The sequence below is a fragment of the Schistocerca piceifrons genome, chromosome 2 (genome assembly GCF_021461385.2).
Source record: "Schistocerca piceifrons isolate TAMUIC-IGC-003096 chromosome 2, iqSchPice1.1, whole genome shotgun sequence".
NCBI classification, from domain to species: Eukaryota; Metazoa; Arthropoda; class Insecta; order Orthoptera; family Acrididae; genus Schistocerca; species Schistocerca piceifrons.
The window spans coordinates 645,195,966-645,216,908 of record NC_060139.1 but is presented as its reverse complement, the minus strand read 5'-3'; positions in this window follow the sequence as shown (position 1 = coordinate 645,216,908).

Below are 20,943 nucleotides of genomic sequence, written 5' to 3'. Positions count from 1 at the left end.
TATTTCAGGCCGTACTCTTGCTGCAAGACAAACACTTTTCCAATCAACTGCCAACCAGATGCTTTGGCATTCGCTGGAGAATGACATGATAATGCTGTTTGTTTATTTTTCCATTTACTTTCACAAAACGTCCGACTTCATTCCCTCGAAAAGATCTCCATACTATCATAGAACCCGTCTGTGCTTCAGAGCTGAAATTACGCACTGACGAGTCAAGCGTTCACGGGGTAAACGGCGTACGAATTGACGGCCTTTACTTCCAGACATTTCGAACTTGAATTCATCAGTGAGTAAGGCTCTTTCCCAACCCCCTGTTGCCCGTTCTTGGTGTGTCGTAGCCCACTGAACCCCTTCTTCTTGTTAACAGTGCGCAACAATACTTTTCTTGCTGCTACATAATCCTGGAGGTTGTTTTCTGCCAGGCGGCGTGTCCCTGTTGCATCAGTCACTGGTGTATCCTTAGCTGTTTTCTGTCAGCAGTCAACTCATGGGTAGTTTTGAATGTATTACGTTCACTGGTGACAACCCAATACGTTCCATTGAGTTCTTATATTTTCTTGGGTGCTCCTGAGCGAGGATGATCATCGTAGGAGACTGTTGGGTTGGGTGGGGTTGGGTTGTTTGAGGAAGGAAACCAGACAGCGAGGTCATCGGTCTCATCGGATTAGGGAAGGAAGTCGGCCGTGCCCTTTCAACTGAGACAACTTATTCATTCGATTGGGAAGCATTTGCCTGGAGCGATTTAGGGAAATCACGGAAAACCTAAATCAGGATGGCCGGACGCGGGATTGGACCGTCGTCCTCCCGAATGCGAGTCCAGTGTCTGCGCCACCTCGCTCGGTATGTAGGAGACTGTATCTCGATGTCGCTGTCTGGTCTTGACAACTCTGTTGGTGGAAATCTTCAATTTCTTTGATGTATATCGGAAACTGTTGCCTTTTTTGTGCAAACTAATTGTCTTTACCCGCTAATTATAAGGAATCTGGCTCTTTGGAGCCACCTTCAGTTACTTTCGCTGCGTGTACTGCCTTTTTTCGCGACATGTCCTACCTACATAGAAACGGAGCTCCAACTGATCTGAACTGTAAACAACGTACCACCACACAGTAGTCTACTGCAGCCACCTGCCCCGTTTAGCAGAACTGCATGGACAGGTAAAGTCAGTTTATATAAAACTGAGCATAACATTAAGTACCAATATGTATGTATGTATACAATAATATCTGTAAAATACTGTAAGTTTCATTGTTAATGGTTCTTTCAGTGTACTTTTCTGTATTCAAGCCAATAAGTCACAATGATCATTCGCACCTTGCTCCGTTGTAATATGCAGCTTGGTATTTCCGAATTTACAGAAGGTAGTATAGTGCATACAGCAGCCGATACTACACGTCCATGCCGTCATAGCACTCTCGTCATACCAGGCGTTCTTCTGGTGTAAAGCTTCGGCGTATACTCTGGAACGTGGTGTACATATTTAAGCGTATCATATATAGTACAACCAATTACTTGCTCACTTACCGCAATGTCATTGCTTAGACGAGGGATGTACAGACTTGCTACTACCGTAGCCGGACAATCCCTTAATGTGCCTACGCAAGAACCGCGAGTTCATAAATAACGTGTCTTGAGACAACTTATTTATTCGGTTGGGAAGCCCCTGAACCAATGCTAGCTAGACAACCCACAAGGGACTTAAGTTCCACAAGGGTCTGCTCTCTTTTTTTCTGGAGGGAATGAAAGACGAGAAAAAAAGATCACAAGAACGAACGGTGAGAGGCGGGTAGGGGGGGAGGGGGGAGGAGGGAGGGGGAGGGGCTCAATCAGATCACTGACGGGCCGCATGAGACCCGTGCTGCGGTCTGCGCATCCACGCTTTGGACCCTCCTTCGACCACAACGTCATCCATTACCTAATGCGTCGTTGGTTGGCATTGTTGAAAGTGGTGTATTGTAAAAACGTTCCAAACAAAGAAGCTAACAGCTTTATAATCTTCAACCACTGCTTCGTTTTCAAATAGCTCCTCTTCTTCTCTCGCGATGCTGAATGGCCTCGCGCAAAACAAAACCCACTTGGGACGCCAGTGATCGCAATGGGGCCGTCTACATGGTGGTCGTGGTGGTCAGTTAGGCTAATCTCTCAGTTCTGCTGGCATATAGACTGCCATCATCTTGGTCAAAATTAAGGCAAGATTCGTCCGGCAACACAATATGTTACGAAATGCCTAACTGTAACGACGAAGCAACAGCGGTGGGAGGCGTAATTAGTGTGATGTGAGTGCTGTCTAGTGCGTAGGCTACGACTGTAACAGCGAAAACCCTTAGCTCATCTGGAACACTGCGATTTTGCTGCCTTGTAGATGAGGAATTTTTCGTCCTGCACAGACGACAGAGTTTCTAGTACACTCCAGTCTCACGAAGTCGCCACAACTACAACGCTAAACGATCCTTTGAAGGTCAGTAATTTAATTTTACTTGAAGTGGATGGGTTGAGCGTGTCTCGGAGTTTTCCCCTGTGTTTCATTCTATGGTACACCATACTTCTGTTCTTTTGACATACATACCACATAAAAATTGAGAGGGAAATATTCAGTTAGCCGCTGCGTAGTTGAAATCAGTTACATACTGTGTACAAAATTACTGAATTTTTTTTGTTGATCTGGATGTCTCATTGTACTTCTTAACCTGTTCCTGTAGGTTGTAATAATCTCTTGTCCACTGTCTAACTTGATTTCAACACTTGTATAGCGTATCGTTCTAGGTGAAACTTTTTCAGTGCCAGGGGAAACGATAAAATAATTGAAATCCAGACTTCAGGGCTTCCCATCTAACAATTAACTGGCAAGGCAAGAAGTCGTTCTCCAAGAGTTTACTTTAAATATTATGTGATTTATAGGTTTTTAATTCGCCTTCGTGGCATTACGCTTTTTATAGGTACTGTATTAATTCATTCTCAGTCAACACCTGCTTTTTACGGTGCACCGCATAATCTATCTTGTAACCATGCTCTATCGATTAAGTTAAGGAAACTCCTAGGCTACTGATCCCTCCTTGTTTGTCAAAGCGTGTGAAATATTCAGTGTAACTTCGTTTGATAAATCAGTGTCGCATAACAGCCAAATATCCGAAACCTATGGAAATGGGACGTCATGGTTGACAGTTGTCAAAAAGGCTATATAAGTACGCATGATTTAGTTGCTGTTGTTAATTAATGTAAGACCTTTCAGTTGATGTGGCAGAGTAATGTCCTGTTCTACTTTTTCAGCAATCTTATGTTTCGACCCTTCTCTGGGTATCATCATAGTGAAGCTTTTAATGCCTGTTACAAAGCATCACCTTTTTGAAGCGGAAGAAAACTAATATGATGCAGTTCACTCAGAAGATTTATTCATCATCAAAAGAACTGTTGATCATCTGGATAATCCTTCACTGACTACTTACTTTGTGTTACAGTGCCTTCCCCGTGACTTTACGAGGCAAGTGATCGAGCTCTCTGAAAGTATCACTGACTTTATTGTCATAATTGCATAGCAGGAGACATACAGATAGTACACGAGTGAAAACTCTGTATAAATAGGTACACCCAGCCTCAGCAAAGTTTTGATTAACTTTTTTTTAATGTTACTTAACCATGCCGTACTGACAATGTGATGAATAAATAAACTAGAAAATCTTCTGAACGTTGCATGTTAATTCCGAAATATAGATCGCACTATCAATTTGTCTTATATATATATTTTCTATTCAATACTGTAAAATAAAATCTGTGATGTTTCCAGTCCGCAATTAATAGTCTAGACATTGCATAGAGAGTAGTCGCTCTTCCAAAGGGTTAATGGTGCGTATTTCATGACCTGTGATAGGCGTATGAACCATTAGTCAAACGTCTCCTGTATTCGGTTGTGTTTGTATGTACTAGGGTGTTAATGAGGATGCTGCATTGGTCTTCGGGATTATCTGTTTGGGGAATCAATTTCGTCTATTCATGACCTGTCACTCATGAGGGATAGCAGTTACTGAGAAGCTAATAGGCCAGGCGCCGCACAAGCATCCCACCGTCATGCTATTTGGTAGTCAAATGTAGTTAACCGATAGCTAACCAACTATTCTCTGGTTACCAAATTATACGATCCTCTGGAATATCTCAAGTATTTTTCTTTTATTATTACGGCAACGAATAGTGGGTTTAATGATTTGTTCCTCTAGATCCAATTTCAGAAATTCGTGGGTAATATTAACGATCATTTACAATTCCTACTGCGCACTACATTCTTTTTGTCTTTGGCCACAAAGAGAGAACTCTAGCGTTATGAGTTTTACAGGGACAATCTCTAAGTTAAGTGAGTTACAATATGCACATTTTCACTGTAAAGCATTGCCTATGGTACACCGCCAGCGGAAAAATGCTCCTGTCGGAGCACGAAAAATTCAGATATGTTCTTCTTTAAAACACTGACAGGAAAGGTGGGCACAAGTTGCTTCAGTCTTCATTCTGCCTTTTTTATCAAAACTTTAAGCACGCGGGCGTATTCGGCCTCTTTTACCACGGACCATTCCATATCCCTTTACCCAGCCTCTCTTTGTAGATAAGCATTCACACCCACCATCTTCTTCTCACTGTCACCCTCTGTGTTTGTCTTGCTCCCTCTGTCTCTTTTTCCCCCACTGAGTTACAGTATATCCCCAGAAACTACCTCCTCTGTAACTTACACTGTCTCCTTTCCTCTTTCTTTCCCAATGCCACTGTCTTCACCAGCCCTCGGCAGCACAGAAATTCTGAGGGGTCCAACTAATTTTTCCCCTATAATCAGACGGTTAAAATTTCGGTCCTAAATGACCCCTACCCTTTATCTACGAATTAAAGACCGGCGGTACGTTTGGGCACAGACACCCCCCGCCCCCCCTACTGCCCCTCCGTCCAAGCCCATGTATGGACTACACTCATCTATATATTTCATTTCCACTATCTCCTTTCTCTTTTGTTCCCACTGCTTCCAACTCCATCTGTCTCGTTTTCACTTTACTGCCACTGTCTCTCACTGACCATCAGTATCGCCTTTCTGTTTGTCTCATACTGCTATTGTCTTCAGCCATATCTCTTCCTCTTTTGACGCCACTTCTGTTCTCCCACCATCACACTCTCCTCTCTCTTTCTCTCCCACTTGACCTTTCACCTCACTTTCCATCGTCACTGTCTCTCTGCGGCTCCCTTCCAGCACAAAAATTCGAAAATATGTTCTCATGCCAAAATTTTTGTGAGAAAGGCAGAATGAGGACTGAGGCGGCTGGTTCATCTCTTTTCCATCAGTCGTTTGAAGGGGAACATATTCGCGTCTGTCGTGCTCCGATAGGAGCATTTTTTCCACAGGTTCCCTTCTTTTCACTGCAACAGCAAGGTGTGCTGCTTACATAAAACGAATTCGGGGGCAGACCAAGGGGAAGGTACCTGGATTCGGTTAAGAATGATTTTGAAGTAATAGGTTTAACATCAGAAGAGGCACCAATGTTAGCACTGAATAGGGGATCATGGAGGAATTTTATAAGTGGGCTATGCTCCAGACTGAACGCTGAAAGGCGTAATCAGTCTTAAATGATGATGATGATGATATACTTCGAAGATTTCCGATACATCGACACAAGTTAACGACAAATTAATATGCTTGATATGAGGTTAACACAAAATTGTTTGTTTTAGATATCTTCTGGACAGGCGTACTTTGGCCATCAATCGCAATTCATTGAAAACGCACTGGTTATGATTTCTATCTTACAAGAATAAAAATGTCATTTAAAGAAATTCACTGAATTTGCAGTCTTTCAAGTTTTAAATCATTTTGGCAGTCGTTTCAGGTTCATTTGGGGCATGTTAAGTTACATTTCAGCTCATTTTTTGTCACGAGAGTGCCACTTTGGGCATATTTGTATAGAGAGGAAGTGCTAACTATAGAGAGAGGATACGTCATAAAGTTTGATTTCTGAGAAAATGGTGACTAAAACGTAGCTTGATGATCTCAGAACCCTTGCTATGATCCTAGAACCCTTTTCTTGTATTGATTACGGCAGTTAAAACTGCATTTTCGCCTCGGACCAGATAATACTTTTGTGTTTTACGTGAAAATGTACAATAACTTCGAAACGCTGAATCTGTATAATGGATAATTATACCGAAAACAGTTCCAGGGTTCCTCAAGAACATCATCTTAAGAACAAATGGTAAGAATTTCGACGATTTTCTATGAATATAAATTATAGAAGTGGCAATCCCCATAAATGATACTTTTTGTACACAAAAATTTGCTTTTTTCCGGGATTTTCTCAGGAACCACCCATGTAAAAATGGTGCTTTTATAAGCCGGCCAAAGTCCATCCTTGACTACATCTAAAACAAAAGGACCAAACGATTTTCTCAATATTCTTGGGCTGGAGAATGTGTTAATATTTAAATTCTGATCGTGTACTGCAGAGTAGCTACAGTATGCCCGTTCTTACGATATATATATATATATATATATATGTACAGGGTGAGTCACCTAACATTACCGCTGGATATATTTCGTAAACCACATCAAATACTGATGAATCGATTCCACAGACCGAACGTGAGGAGAGGGGCTAGTGTAATTGGTTAATACACACCATAAAAAAATGCACGGAAGTATGTTTTTTACACAAACCTACGTTTTTTTAAATGACACCCCGTTAGTTTTGTTAGCACATCTAAACATATAAACAAATACGTAATCTGTGCCGTTTGTTGCATTGTAAAACGTTAATTACATCCGGAGATATTGTAACCTAAAGTTGACGCTTGAGGACCACTCCTTCGCTGTTCGATCGTGTGTATCGGAGAGCACCGAATTACGTATGGATCCAAAGGGAACGGCGATGAACCTTAGGTACAGAAGAGACTGGAACAGCACATTACGTCCACATGCTAACACCTTTTTATTGGTCTTTTTCACTGACGCACATGTACATTACCATGAGGGGTGAGGTACATGTACACACGTGGTTTCCGTTTTCAATTACGGATTGGAATAGTGTGTGTCCCGACATGTCAGGCAAATAGATGTTCAATGTGGTGGCCATCATTTGCTGCACACAACTGCAATCTCTGGCGTAATGAATGTCGTACACGCCGCAGTACATGTGGTGTAATGTCGCCGCAGGCTGCCACAATACGTTGTTTCATATCCTCTGGGGTTGTAGGCACATCACAGTACACATTCTCCTTTAACGTACCCCACAGAATGAAGTCCAGAGGTCTAAGATCAGGAGAACGGCCTGGCCAATTTATGCGTCCTCCACGTCCTATGAAACGCCCGTCGAACATCCTGTCAAGGATCAGCCTAGTGTTAATTGCGGAATGTGCAGGTGCACCATCATGCTGATACCACATACGTCGACGCGTTTCCAGTGGGAAATTTTCGAGCAACGTTGGCAGATCATTCTGTAGAAACGCGATGCATGTTGCAGCTGTTTGGGCCACTGCAATGAAATGAGGACCAATGAGGTGGTCGCCAATGATTCCGCACCATACATTTACAGTCCACGGTCGCTGTCGCTCTGCCTGTCTGAGCCAGCGAGGATTGTCCACGGACCAGTAATGCATGTTCCGTAGATTCACTGCCCCGTGGATTGTGAAACCTGCTTCATCGGTAAACAGGTAGAACTGCAACGCATTCTCTGCTAATGCCCATTGACAGAATTGCACTCGATGATTAAAGTCATCACCATGTGATTGCTGATGAAGCGACACATGAAACGGGTGAAAGTGGTGACGATGCAGTATGCGCATGACACTACTTTGACTCAGTTCACCGGCTCTCGCAATGTCCCGTGTACTCATCTGTGGGTTCATGGCCACAGCAGCTAACACACCAACTGCATCCGCTTCTCCTGTGACGGGCCTGTGTAGTGTAACGACGTATTAGTTTTTCGTTTGATATATGTACGACCATGTGCAGACTTCGTCACCTACGTCAGTTACAACCCACTTCAAAAATGATTCATATTCTTTTAAATTGTCATAGAATGGTTCTTGAACGAAACTGTAAAACATGAGTTGAGTCGTGTGCAAAGAATTACATCACTTGGGCCAATTGGTTTTTGTAACTTTTTCGAATTTAAATTTCGTTTGTTTCTCCTCAGAAATTATATCGACACACGTTATCTTGATCTAATCGATATCAGAATCACACATTAAATAAACTTTTTAGATTCAAAGTTTCGGTGAACGCCGTAAGAATCACGAATCTTGTCAAATATATTATTAATCCGTTCACATAATTCTTCATAAATAAATCTTCAAGACACGTGTTTCAACTTTAGTAGCATACACTATTTTATTAGCTTCCTACACATACAGATGTGAACTTGAGCGTTGAGAGTTAGTGACTGACATTTCAATAAGATTAAGCTCTATATGACGTAATTGTTGTACAAAAAGAGTATAAAAATTCATTTTTAATTTTTAGAAGCACGACGCAACAACTCGGTTCCAGGATCTTCTGTTGCTCCTTGGCTGTCGACCCGCGACGTATAGCGGCCAGCAATTTCCTCTCTGGTCGCGGTAACGAAGATGCTGTCACCGTTCGTTGCGCCGCCCTCTCCGTACATGAAACACATAAAAAAATACAAAACTTTTAGATAATTCACATCTATTACAAATAATAAGAAAACACATAAACAAAACTAAATTAAACTTATAGTCACCTACAAACTGGGCTGACTTTGGTGGATGGGTGACGCTTAATTTCGTCCCACTACATACCCCACCCACAAGCTCAGTTTGTCAGGTTTTAACCGAAAATAAAACTTTTCAATATACAATATTTAACTGTTAATACATTTTCCTCACATTTTACGTAACCTAGAGTCCTTGCTCTTAGATAGATTTAATCCTTTTAATACGATATTGTTGTGACTATTTGTCATTTACTCTTAATTGTGCTATTATGGTAATTCGTAACCGAATATAGGGAGATTGCTCCTCTTCATTTAATAGTTGCTAATAAATACCAATTTAGTACGTTCTTTGACGTTGTTACATCAGGACAGAGCATTCAAATTGTGTTAGATTAGTTTCAGTTTCATTTATTTACTAGAGTTATTCTTTCCAAAAATGTATATTACTAATAAGTTTCTCACAATAACTAATAGTACTATTTACTTTACGTCATTCTTTTCCCTAATGCCTTATTTATGCCTGAGGTCAAGAAGAAATCAAGCAAAACTTTCTTTAGAATCTCGGCACGGCTTTCTTTACCTTCGGACACCTTGCTGGGCAATGGCAATTTATTTAGGAGAAACAAGCGAGAGAGCCCCGTTTGGTGTGTTCTATATTAACACTATTACAAACCTCTATTAAAGGCACTCTGCTATGTTCTCTTGAGCCATATAGCTCTGGACGCCCATGGTCCCTAAAACTATTAACCATCCCCTTTGGTTCCTACTATCCGAGTAAATTTAAAATACGCAAAATTCCTTTTGACCTAAGAGCAAAATTTCTTCCATATAAATCCCCCTTTTGGTTATCTTTCTGTTTTTGAAGTACCAGTAGATTATTGCAGAACACTTGTTTAAGCTTTCTGTTTCATTCTTTAACATAATACGTAATTATCACGAAAAACTTCACATGAATAAACTATGAACGCTCTTCCGTGTGTAACAAATACTAATTATTAACTTATATAGGAATGAAGGGTTTCATTTGATCAACACTATATAATCCTTTAATTACACCTGATGAAGGTTCCATAAGAAGTAATGCTTTGGGATGTACAATCTTATGTACAACATATGGACCTTCAAAGATAAAGAAGAATTTCCTACATCCCTTATCGATCTTAGAACTTTTAGGATGAGATCGTACTAACACAAGATCTCCTACCTGAAATGAGGCTTCTATAGCCTGTTGATTATAACTTTTAATTCTCCGTTCGGCATTTTTTACAATCTGTTCGGAAACATTTTCGTCTGGAATGCATTGTTGGATCTCATTTGCTGGTGGCCAAGGTAGAGCAGCTAGTAAAGGCTCACCTATAATTCGTAGAATAACATTTTTCTTTCCTTTACATAATACGGTAATCTACTAATTAGGACTCGTATTAGATGACTTTCAATAATTGGTTCTTCAATTAATTGAGCACGGTTTAAATTCCATTTGAAATAATTCCTATAACCTCTCCACCGTTTAGAATAAGGAGGAGGGTCTAACAACTCTACAGTTAAGTGTTGTTGTTTTCCTCTTGACCAATAATTTTGTTTAAACTGCTTAACAAAATCATCCCAGTCCCTAAATTCAGTTCTATGCAGTACTGCCCATTCCGCAGCTTCTGCTTCTAAATGTCCTATTGCAAATTGAATGCGTTTTTCATTGCTCCATTTAGGAGATAATGATGTTTCAAAAGCTTTTATAAAGATTATAGGGTGAAGGTCACCTCCTGGTTTGAATACAGGAAATCGACTTGCTACATTTGAATTTGTCGTTATGTCATCCAGACATTCTGCGAGAGAAATAGTCGGATTTTGTTTAGATTGCAGAAACGGAGTTGCATCGGATTGGCTTGCCGTGATTGCTTTATTCATATTGTTGTCGTCCGAGCTAGCAAATTCGATGCGACTGTTGTCTCTGATTATGTTATTACCTCTGCTACCTGAAATGTTCTCGTTATTATCTAATTCCGATAACCGTTTAGTAATTTCCTGTATCCGCATTTCTGTATTGGATACGCGATTAGCTAATATCGATTCTTCACTGTGTTCACGATGTGAACGCTCTGTACCTTCGTCAATATTATTATCTTTGGCAGTCTCAAGGTTACTGCATATTTCAGTAATTAAAAATTTCATGTTTTCGATTTCGGTATGGTCCTTTTCTACTTGATGAGTTAATGTCTCTAATTCTACATTATCTATTGAAGAAATCTCTACGGGTTTGGTAGAGACCTCTTTAATAGATTCCAATAATTCTCTACGAACAGTTTCCGTTTGCATAGAAAATTCATCTCATAACATATTGTTATTTTTCTGTATTTCATTTACAACTAAGATATTGACACTATCTAGTCTCTCGGTTAAGTCAGTAATATCGTTTCGCATGCGAGCTTTTTCCTCGCGCGATTCCTGGATATGTTCTTCTAACCTTTTACAATTATCAGCAATCTTATTACTAAGTCCTACTAATTTTTCCTGCATTTCAACTTTAGAAGACTCTATTTTATCACTTAATTCTCGACTGGTTTCATTAAGATATTCCTGTAACCTGTCTGTACATTTGGTTAGCTCCCCTTTAAGTCTAGCAGTAGATTCCTCGTTAGACTGTTTTAACTCCTGTTTTAGTTCCTCTTTCAATCTAGCAGTAGATTCCTCGTTAGACTGTTTTAATCTAGCCATAGATTCTTCGTTAGACTGTTTTAATCTAGCCATAGATTCTTCGTTAGACTGTTTTAATCTAGCAGTAGATTCTTCGTTAGACTGTTTTAATCTAGCAGCAGATTCTTCGTTAGACTGTTTTAATTCAGCTAGAAAATCCCCGTTAGATTGTTTTAAATTAGCGATCGCCCTAAAAAGGGATCTCATGCTCCTATCGGACATAGATTGCTCTTCGTCTGACATTTCACTTCCCGACATTATTGTAAGATATTAACTATTTACACACGCAGACTTGTAATCAACAATCCTATTAAAGCACACTCCCTATATACAACACTCCACTTCCAACTTGAAACAAACTCACCGGACACTTAATATTGTAATTTGTAGTTCTCGATGATCAGAGTGCTGCTATGGGGCTGCAGAAGAAACAGCTGTCGATGCAGCCGCTGAGATGCTGCGACCCCGCTTCCGCAACCGGCCAGGACGCTGAGTCGAACACCGGAACGTCACCGGCTGCCACCACGCCCGGCACCGCCGTAGACAGGCGAAGCCCTCAGCAACACCTCTAATACCAGCCGGAGGAACACCCCGCAGCTGACGTACTGGGCCTAATAGTTTAGTGAGAAAAAAGGTTGTCGGGTTTTGCAGCGTTCAGCTGCTGCCCAACAGACGCGCCTTCTCGTGGAACAACTGCGTGACCGTACTGCTTGGCTGCGCTCCGTCAGATGCCCACACCCGCGATGTCGCCGCTGGCTGGGAAGGCTCCACGAAAACTCGCGTTGACTTCCGAAGGACTCTTGATGCTTTGTTTCGTACCTGTGTGCCTTAGTTGCACACAAGTCCTGTTTCTAAGGTCGCCACGGTGTAGTGTAACGACGTATTAGTTTTTCGTTTGATATATGTATGACCATGTGCAGACTTCGTCACCTACGTCAGTTACAACCCACTTCAAAAAGATTTATATTCTTTTAAATTGTCATAGAATGGTTCTTGAACGAAACTGTAAAACATGAGTTGAGTCGTGTGCAAAGAATTACATCACTTGGGCCAATTGGTTTTTGTAACTTTTTCGAATTTAAATTTCGTTTGTTTCTCCTCAGAAATTATATCGACACACGTTATCTTGATCTAATCGATATCAGAATCACACATTAAATAAACTTTTTAGATTCAAAGTTTCGGTGAACGCCGTAAGAATCACGAATCTTGTCAAATATATTATTAATCCGTTCACATAATTCTTCATAAATAAATCTTCAAGACACGTGTTTCAACTTTAGTAGCATACACTATTTTATTAGCTTCCTACACATACAGATGTGAACTTGAGCGTTGAGAGTTAGTGACTGACATTTCAATAAGATTAAGCTCTATATGACGTAATTGTTGTACAAAAAGAGTATAAAAATTCATTTTTAATTTTTAGAAGCACGACGCAACAACTCGGTTCCAGGATCTTCTGTTGCTCCTTGGCTGTCGACCCGCGACGTATAGCGGCCAGCAATTTCCTCTCTGGTCGCGGTAACGAAGATGCTGTCCCCGTTCGTTGCGCCGCCCTCTCCGTACATGAAACACATAAAAAAAATACAAAACTTTTAGATAATTCACATCTATTACAAATAATAAGAAAACACATAAACAAAACTAAATTAAACTTATAGTCACCTGCAAACTGGGCTGACTTTGGTGGATGGGTGACGCTTAATTTCGTCCCACTACACCTGTTACGGACCCATTTGCGTGCTACGACCATATCTGTTGCATACAGTTGGCGGTAGATGTTTTGCAATGTGCGGCACGTTGGATGCTCTCTGTCCGGGTACCGTTCTGCATACACCCTGCAGGCTTCAGCTGCATTTTGTCGACACTCGCCATAGATGAGTATCATCTCCGCCTTTTCAGAGTTCGAATACACCATGGTCACAGTTCCTACAACACTACACAATCACAGACGTCTGGTAACACGGTGTACTACAGTTGGTCTGCGTGCGGAGACGAATGCAGAATAACAATAGCAGCAAAGTGCTACATGAGGACACTGCGACAGCTAGACCAAACCACAACAGTGCACTACAGCCACACTCATAAACACGGTCGTCATCGTAAACATGTCCCTGCAGATGCTGCTCGCCGACCGTGGCCCGTGTTTGTTACAACACGCAACTGAACGTCGGAGGTTTCAAGCGTCAACTTTAGGTTACAATACCTCCGGATGTAATTAACATTTTACAGAGCAACAAACGGCACTGATTACGTATTTGTTTATATGCTCAGATGTGCTAACAAAACTAACGTGGTTCCATTTAAAAAAACGTAGGTTTGTGTTAAAAAACATACTTCCGTGCATTTTTGTATGGTTTGTATTAAACAATTACACTAGCCCCTCTCCTCACGTTCGGTCTGTGGAATCGGTTCGTCAGTGTTTGATGTGGTTTACGAAATATATCCAGCGGTAACGTTAGGTGGCTCACCCTGTATATATACACAAATAGTTGCTAGGACAGGAGCTATCCAAAATGCTTGACCCCTTATCTCTGTGATCAACAAAATGGCTCTGAGCACTATGGGACTCAACTTCTGAGGTCATTAGTCCCCTAGAACTTGGAACTAGTTAAACCTAACTAACCTAAGGACATCACAAACATCCACGCCCGAGGCAGGATTCGAACCTGCGACCGTAGCGGTCTTGCGGTTCCAGACTGCAGCGCCTTTAACCGCACGGCCATGTGATCAACAGAACCCGAGATATGATCCCCTGAAAAATTGCAATTTCATCCGCAGCTTTTTGCTACACACTTGTACCGTTCACTATCGCGCACGAACCGATTATTTTGTGAGCAGTAGTTGCCATAGAAAAGGAAACAACATTACAACGATTTCTGTTCTAAGATATTTTAAAGGTCATTCAGCAGCAACTATCTTAGACAATGTGTATTTTATCCGAATTTCGAATCTTATTTAATTTTTTTTTATTATTTAAAAATTTAGAAAATGACTTTTATTTTAATGATATGGATATTTATATATGTGTTTGGAGAGTGAGAGGGAGAGAGAGAGAGAGAGAGAGAGAGAGAGAGAGAGAGAGAGAGATTGAGAGAGATTACTTTAAGTCGTAACTGGTACCTGAATTTTGGTTGCTGCCTTCTTAAATGATCAGCTTCTGCACCAGTTGGTGATGTATTATAATTTGGAGGAAGTTATTGTTCTTTAAGAGTTAAAGTACAACTCTGTTGGTTACTTGGCCGTATTGCGGATAACTTTGAGCTCAGGTTTTCGCAGCTTATCATACCTATGAGACCACCGTTGTAAGTTCAATGGCTCTGAGCACCATGGGACTTAACATCTATGGTCATAAGTCCCCTAGAACTTAGAACTACTTAAACCTAACTAACCTAAGGACTGCACACAACACCCAGCCATCACGCCGTTGTAAGTAAATACGATCAAACAGCACACAAACTTCCTTCAAACTACACGTCCTGCTACATCGAACTTGATCAGTGGAGTTCAGCACCATATAATTATAAAAGATCATAATCCAATTACTGTAATTAATAAATTATGAGATGTTGTTACGTATTGAATGAAAACTATAGAGAATGCATTTGCTTTCCTGTATTTTAGTGAACTTTGTACATTTACAATTCTGTCGATTGATAGACGGCGCCGACAATGAAGTTCACGTCCTTTTCCAAAAACAAGATATTTCTATTCTTCACTTCGAGAAAATTTGTATACATAAATGTCTGGCAACTCTTACACATACTTTACTCAGTTTTATCTCTACAATAGCAATTTTCATTGCATGTAACAATACGTTCTGAGCAATGGCCTAACAACACGTCCCCTTTCCACAAGACACAGATCAACAGTCCTCTTTTTTAATAAATCGATTGTCTTTTTTTTTATTTCAGAGCCCATATTCAAAGATTCACAACTACTATCGTTGCGGGGATTGCGCGTTAAAGATTTTCTCGCGCTCCAGCTGCGCTTCACTTCACTTCAAGTACTTTTTGAATCACATTTACATTTACGGTATTTACATACATTACTGAGATTTTCAGAATCAAATCAGTCACAAATTACTTAAAAAGAAGTGCAGTGAGGCTCACATAACCTTACCATTTTATTATTGTCATATTTCTTTAGTTTTTCTGAGGCTGAAAAATACTGAGGTATGTACTTATTTTTTAAAAATGAAATTTTGGAAGCGGTGAGCATACATGTATTATCGGCGTTGGGGATCCATTTTATCCTTTTTTTAGTATTAAGAGGAGATGCACTTCTGATCAAAAGACAACTGGGCAGCCACAACAGCATCGACAACCACTTCACAGACATCCACATTTCCGAACAAGAAGAAAAGTAGCAGACTGAGTTACTATGGCAAATAATGTGTTAGAATTAATTTTCTCCCAAGGAAATGAAGGCAACACCAAAATCAGTAGCATGCACTTAAAAGTCCGGAACCCAATAAATTATAATAATTAGATCAACAAACGAATTAAGTTCCTCTCCTTTAGTGTTTTAAATGTTGACAGTTCTTATTCCTTTTCCTCCTACGTTCTTATTATCATTCTTAATTCATACATTTCTCTATTTCCAATTTTATCTGTATAACTGTACAATACATAGTGTGTTCCAGAATGAGATTTTCACTCTGCAGTGGAGTGTACGCTGGTATGAAACTTCCTGGCAGATTAAAACTGTGTGTCGGACCGAGACTCGAACTCGGAACCTTTGTCTTTCGCGGCCAAGTGTTCTACCAACTGAACTACCCAAGCACGACTCACGTCCCGTCCTCACAGTTTTACTTCTGCCAGTACCTCGTCTCCTACCTTCCAAACTTTACAGAAGCTCTCCTGCGAACCTTGCGAAAGGCAAAGGTCCCGAGTTCGAGTCTCAGTCCGGCACACAGTTTAAGTTGCCAGGAAGTTTCAGTTACATAGTGTGTTGTTCTTAATCGAGCTACTCTACATACATTTCCATTACTAAAAATTGATTGTATATAAATATTTTCCTTATTTCTGCTATTCTTTCCTTAAAAATATTTGTTTTGTTTGTCCGTTCTCACGCTGCTTTTTTAAAATGTTAAAAATTGACATTTACTTCGGTATTACGTATATCCTATGTACTTTCACAAATATTTTCAGTACTTCTCCATCTTCATTCGTCATTGACCTATGTTGTGCACAGAATTTTTCTGGTAATTCTTTAGTCTTGTGACTCTGGTCTGTCCAGTTTATGAGTTAGTGTTAAGCACCAGGTATATTTTAAACCATTTCTCCTATCCGTGTTCTATGGAGGCCCTCAATGGAAAGCGAACAAGTTCGCAAGGGACCTGCTACTTGCTACTGACGCGATGTACACCATGTCAGTTTACGATAAAGTTTCTCTGTAGTCAGTAAGTAATTAAGTGATACCTTTAGCGGGTGAAACAGAAAGATAGTGTGGGCTTTAGAAGAAGATAGTGTAGTACTGGCTTGAAGAAAAAAACCATTACTTCACTGTGGATTAAGAAGGAACGGTGTGGAATTGTTATGTAGGAGTAAAGAAATATTCTTCTCTTCTTCTTGCTGTCCCCCTGAGGAATGTTGTCGTACATCTCGATAGTATAGCGGTTTAGTATTAGACACTGTTTTGTAAGAGTTAATAAGAATAATGTCAAAAGTTCATGAAACTATACTCCAGGATACTTCTATCCCATAAGATTGAGGCATTATGAAAACACCGCACTGTATCCGATAATGTTTCCGTCAAGTGCCTATCGGTGAGAAGGAGTACTCTGTACAATAAGTTCTAATCATCAGTTTGAAATAATCAAAGCTCTACCATGAAATTTGATGATGAAGTTAGTTATTCTCTACAAAGTTATCCATCAATGCGACATTCTCTCCTAACTATGGCAGACTTGGCGGAGACATTGGTTGAAGGAGTTTGCATTTTTGGATGTCCATATAACTTTCCACCTCAAAAATTATCTCTTTGCCATTCTGATAGTGCGTACCTTGCAAAGTGGTTCTTTACCCTACATAAGGGGGAAAAGTCACTGGGCGCCATGTCCCGAGAACGCGGGGAAGGGGACGGGGGGGGGAGGGGGAGGGGCGGAGGGCCGGTGGAAGGAGGATGAAAAATTTGATAGCTCGTTGGACTGTATCATCTGCAGAATGAACTGGGGTGTCGTTGTGGAACAAAACATTACCTCGGATAGCTTCTTGCAACGCTTAGTCTTGAGAGTTTTCTGTACTGTCATCTAGACAAGTAGTTAGCATGCTCGTGTCATCGTTTGTCCCTTACGAACATAATGTATTAAGACCAGACAACTGCAATCCCAAATAAGACTCAGCATCACACTTCCACTGCTGCCGTTGCTCCTTTGTATCGGGGTCGTGGCGGTACACCGAGCGGTGGTCCATTGTCATTAGCCATTGTCATCGGAAGACTGAAGAAGTCTGGATTGGCCCTTACACTGGTTGCAACATTTCCGCTTCTTTCCGGGCTTGATTTTTTTTTAATTGATTGTCACCAATCGTGGAATCTAGCGACCGGCAACCTTTGTCATAGTGATAATATCTAGCAAGATGTCGAAAAGTGTACCATGACTAATTTTCTCACTTTTTCACAAGAATTTCGATTGTGATACGCCGATTTTGGATCACAAAATCCTCCACTTTACTAGCGGCACCCGGTTCTCCCCGTTCTTGTTTATTTAGTCTAGTTGGTCCACCCTGAACGCGTCTGCGTCCCCTGACCGGCATGTCACATGATTATGCACTGTCGCCGTACCCCTCCACACCTCCGCCAGTTCACCTGGAATTTCTGTATGGACTAAGAATATCGAAGTGTAGCTGAAAAAGAAAACAGCTTTTTGGAGATAATAATTAAAATAGTGATTACTTATGCATCTACGCTCCGCAACCTACATAACTGCGTCTGGCAGAGGTTACTTTGTGAACCTCTCTCCGTTCAGCTTTTTCCTGTTCCAGTCTTGAATGGTTCACGAGAACAACGACTGCTGGTAAGGTTCGGCGTAGGCTCGAAATCTTTAGGTTCATCTCCGTTGACTTTTTGCGAGATGAACATAGGAGGAAGTTACATATTGCTTTGCTCATCTAGGAACGTCTACTCTCGTAACTTCAACAGTAAAGCACACCGCGAATCGCAACGTCTCTTTCGCAGTGTCAGTCACTCATGTAAGCTCAGCATCTCCGTCAGGCTTTCGCACTTCCTAAATCAACGTGCAACTAAACGCGCTGCTCTTCTTTGGATCTTCTCTATTTCTTCTATCAGTCCTATCTGGTAGGGATTGCAAACTGACGAGCAATATACAGATATTGGTGGGCCGAATATTTTGTAAGCTACTTCCTTTACTTATCCAACATATTTCCTGAAGTTCCTCCAGTGAGTCTCAATCTGGCATCTGCTGTACTTGCGATTAGTCATATTCGATCGTTTCAATTTAAATCGATTCGAACGCGTACTCCTAGATACATTACGGATGTGCGGTTTCCATTAATCGTTCTGCAATCGTGTAATTATAGTAAGGTGGACCATTCCGCCTGTTTCTGCGCAGTAAGCTACAGTTAATTCGGCTGAGGGTCAACAGCCAATACCTGCACCGAACGTCGATCCTCTGCAAGTATTCCTGCACTTCGCTGCAGCTATCTAGCGCAGACATCGTATGTGGTCACTTTCATTGAAAATATCATCTTCCGTCATTCCTACACTTACTGGCTATTAAAAACGCTGCACCAAGAAGAAATGCAGATGATAAACGGGTATTCATTGGACAAATATATTATACTAGAACTGACATGTGATTACATTTTCAGGCAATTTGGGTGCATAGATCCTGAGAAATCAGTACCCATAACAACCACCTCAGACCGTAATAACGGCGTTGATACGTCTGAGCATTGAGTCAAACAGAGCTTGGCTGGCGTGTACAGGTACAACTGCCCATGCAGCTCCAACATGATACCACAGTTCATCAAGAGTAGTGACTGGCGTATTGTGACGAGCCAGTTACTCGGCCACAATTGACCGGACGTTTTCAATTGGTGAGAGATCTGTAGAATGTGCTGCCCAGGGCAGCAGTCGAACATTTTCTGTATCCAGAAAGACCCGTACAGGACCTGCAACATGCGGTCGTGCATTATCCTGCTGGAATGTAGGATTTCGCAGGGATCGAGTGAAGGGTAGAGCCACGGGTCGTAACACATCTGAAATGTAACGTCTACTGTTCAAAGTGCCGTCAAGCGAACAGGAGGTGACCGAACGTGTAACCAATGGTATCCTATACCATCAGGCCGGGTGATACGCCAGAATGGCGATGACGAATAAACGCTTCCACTGTGCGTTCACCGCGATGTCACCAAACACGGATGCGACCATCATGATGCTGTAAACAGAACCTGGATTTATCCCAAAAAATGACGTTTCGCCATTCGTGCACCCAGGTCCGACTTTGAGTAATCATCGCAGGCGCTCCTGCCTGTGATGCAGAATCTAGGCTGACCGCATCCATGGTCTCCGAGGTGATAGTCCATGCTGCTGCAAACTTCGTGGAACTGTTCGTGCAGATGTTGTTATCTTGCAAACGTCCCCATCTGTTGACTCAGGGATCGAGACGTGGCTGCATGATCCGTTACAGTCATGCGACTGCTAGCGATACGAGGCCGTATTACCCTCCTGAAACCACTGATTCCATATTCTGCTAACAGTCATTGGATCTCGACCAACGCGAGCACCAATGTCGCAATACGATAAAATCGCAGTCCCGATAGGCTACATCCGACCTTTATCAAAGTTGAAAATGTGATGGTACACATTTCTCCTCCTTACACGAGGCATCACAACAACGTTTCACCAGGCATCGCCGGTCAACTGCTGTTTGTGTATGAGAAATAGGTTGGAAACTTTCCGCATGTTAGCACGTTGTAGATGTCGCCACCGGTGCCAACCTTGTGTGAATGCTTTGAAAAGCTAATCATTTGCATATCACAGCATCTTCTTCCTGTCGGTTAAATTTCGCGTCTGTAGCAGGTCATCTTCGTGGTGTAACAATTTTAATGTCCAGTAGTGTATTACGTGTGTCGTGCCTTTTCTTTCGGGCACATCCGAAAGGACAGACACCATCCATTTATGATTCAGGAGCCGATTGTTTGCAAACTGAAAGTGTATTATAGATCCCAGCCGCATGAGGGCACTGAAACAATTCAACAAAGGTAACAAGTGGAAACACGAGCCGGATCAGGATTCGAACCCAGAGTTCCTGCTTGACGCGATCGGTCACCCTGACCGCCTCGGCAATCCGAGCACGAGTCCCATCCGACCCAAATTCTCAGCTTACCACACACTATTTCCTTGTGCCCCGCCGCGCCCACCATGGAGATCCAGGTTCGAGTCTTTGTCCGAAACAAGCTTTCACTTGTCATCATCGAATTATTTCGGTGCCCTCGTGCGGCTGAGGTCGATAATTCACTTTAATTTTTTACCTTTCCATTTCCCTCTCTTCCGCGACCGTGTTTAGCGTCTGGACGGCAGTGCAGTCCCGTGGCGGCAG